Source organism: Solanum dulcamara, chromosome 1 (assembly GCF_947179165.1).
Source record: "Solanum dulcamara chromosome 1, daSolDulc1.2, whole genome shotgun sequence".
Taxonomy (NCBI): domain Eukaryota; kingdom Viridiplantae; phylum Streptophyta; class Magnoliopsida; order Solanales; family Solanaceae; genus Solanum; species Solanum dulcamara.
This window is the reverse complement of record NC_077237.1, coordinates 83665293-83668316: the sequence shown is the minus strand read 5'-3', so window position 1 is coordinate 83668316 and position 3024 is coordinate 83665293. Positions and strand designations below refer to the sequence as shown.

General features: G+C 37.0%; 1 pseudogene; it reads right to left on the bottom strand.

Moving 5' to 3' along the window:
- Positions 1-1255: 1255 nt before the first annotated feature.
- On the bottom strand, positions 1256-2801 carry LOC129889936 (cytochrome P450 81Q32-like; annotated as a pseudogene).
- Between the last annotated feature and the right edge of the window lie 223 nt (positions 2802-3024).

Here is a 3024-nt window from a genome sequence, read left to right as displayed (position 1 = left end):
TTGCGTTGTGTAAACTTTAAGTTGCGGTTAACTTGAACTGAGGTTCAATGGTTTGGGAGACGATTGAAAGTTAGGAATTAGAGTTAGTTCCTAGGATTGCAATTCTTGTATTTGAATTTGTTGAGGCTCGTTGTTTTAGTGAAGTTTGGAGAAATTCTACATAGATGGAGGTTGTGGTTCTTAACCTTTGTGATCCTCATGTTTTCCACGTAAAAATTACTGTGTTCGTTATTTTTCCATTGCATTACTTTTATGGTTAGATTACAGAGAAACACGTAACTTGACCTGTTTCATAGAAGAAATACTAATGTACTAGGGGTGGCAAAATCAAATTCAATCCGTTCAACCCGTCCAATCCGTTTAAATTTAGGTTAGTTATTGACCCCTGCATTCATTAGCTCAACCTATTTCAACCCATTAAAAATTGGGTTGATATGTAACCCGAATTGGTTCATGAGAAATCTTGTTAAAAAATTTTTAATTTTTTTTTTCCAATTTGATATGTTATATATAGCCATAACAAAGAAAAAATAATTTTATTATGTACTAAAATAGTTTTAAAAAATAAATAAAACAATTAAGCTTAGTAAAAATTGGGCTAGGTTAGGTCTTGACCCGTTATATAACCCATTTTAACCCAAAAAAATTTGGGTTGGATTAGGTCTTTACCCAATTATTGTCTTAACCCATTATGATCCACCCAAACTTGACTCAACCCTTCCAATTGTGCCCCTAGAGTGTACAAAATATCATAAACATTAGAAGGAAATGAGAGCAGAATGGATGACTTCATTCCTGTTAACCATCTTTTCTTGTGAAGTTACCTCATCAATGCATTCTTATGATGTTAAAGTGGAGTTGAACAGTATTTGTAATCAAGTATTGCACGTGATATCCTTTCTTGTGAAATTTGAAGTTACCTCTCTTATAATTTGTTCTGTTAACACTTACTACACAAAATTAAGGAAACCCCCAAAACAGAAATAAGATGTTACTACTATTCATTAGCTACTAAATGTTTGGGACAGTGACTTAGTATTAGGTTTATTAGCAACCAAAGAAAAGATTAGCTACAAAGGAAGATGTTATTAGACAAATGTAGCATAATTTCTGATCATTCCTTGCATGCTACTTGGAAATACATGTTACTTTTGCTTTAGTTTTTGCTTAGTAAGATGTTATTAGACAAATGTAGCATTGCTTTTCTGTGTTTATTCATTATGTCTGAAAGAGAAAGTGCAGGGGAGAATTGTGATTACATATGAGTAAGAAGGAAGTTGGCAATATTTTGGCGTGGCCTACATTTTGCTAGCAATGGTATAGCCTTCGGCATATTGAGCCCAGGTCCTCCGGTCATGTCTACCAGCTCTTCACTTACTCTCTCCCATTCAAAGCACTGAATAAGTGATCCTAATGCCAAACCAGCCACATGCATTGCCAAATTTTCACCTGGACATCCTCTCCTTCCATATCCAAATGGCATTAGCCTGAACCCGTCTCGTTGCCCTTTGAAATTGATAAACCTTTCAGGCTTGAACTCATTTGGCCTATCCCACAATTTAGAATCATTTTGTATTGCCCACAAATTCACTAGCAACATTGTACCACGGGGTACACGAAAACCTCCAAGGACACACTCATCGGAGGACTCGTGTGGCACAAGTAATGGACCAGGTGGGCATATCCGGAGAGTTTCGTTTATGATTCCATGGAGATAAGGGAGTTGAGTAAGGTCTAAATCATCAATTAATCTTGATGACTCTCCGATGTGAGTGTCGATTTCATTTTGAGCTTTCTTTAGTGCCTCGGGATTGTTCAGAAGAAATGATAATGCCCATTCCATTGTGCTACCTGTAGTATCAGTCCCTTCTGTTAACATGACTATTCCCATGCCTCTTATCACTTCATCTGTGTAATAATCAGGCTCTGAATCTTGGAGTGATAGAAGAACATCAATCATAGTATTGTTCTTTTGCTCCAAAGAAGATCCCTTTCTGCTGTTCTTGTGCTCTTCAATCAATTCTTGCATGAATTTATCCCTCTTCTCCTTCACTAACTTCACCTTATCCTCAAGATTGTTTACTCCTATCCATTTAAGAAGTGGCACAAAATCTCCTATATTTGTTGCACTACTCACTTGGAAAGTTTCTATCACAATCTCTTTAAACCTCCTAGATTCCTCCAATTTCCCAGCAGAACCACCATAGTATTTTTTTCCCAGCAATCATCATCATTAAAATATTCAATGTCATCTCAAAGAAAGCCGCTTTCATATCCACCACGTTTGTCTTATGATCTCCACCACTGGTTTTCCCCCTTACAAGGCGTTGGACCAGACCGCGAACCTCATCTCTATGGATATCAGCAAACATTTGAATTCTCTGAGTGGACAAGATTTCAATAGTAGCAATCCTTCTTAGGTTGCGCCAATGTTGGCCATAGGATGACCAAACAAGGCTGGTGTAGTTGTAACCAAGATGTTTTCCAGCAAGCAACCTCGGACGATTGGCAAAAACAATGTTGTTTTTGGTGAAACATTCCTCTGTAAGAGAAGGGGAAGAGACAAGCAAGACGGGACGCGATCCAAATCGGAGGAAAAGCAAAGGAACATGATTTTCTGAGATGTTGGCTAATGTTTTATGAAGTGGTTTCTTGAGTAGATATAAATGACCTATTATGGGCAAAGAAATATAGGGACTTGGTGGGAGATTTTGGAATTTTCTAAGGAACTGGTTCTTTAGCAAGTAAAGGAAAGTGAAGATGAGTATGTAGTATGAAATTTCCATGGTTGATGCAAATACAATCAAAGAAATGCTTTTCACAGTAACTATAAATAACTTGAAATACAAAAAAATTGCTCACTTTTTAATTGGTTCTTAGGCAAAAGTTTGGCGGATCAGTGCAAATTTTGTGCAAGGTCTTTGTAACGACCCGTCCAGTCGTTATGGGTGGTTAGGGCCATAGTACCCTTACTTGAGTTTTCATAGTGTATTGATCATCATCACCATCTATGTTACTTTTAAA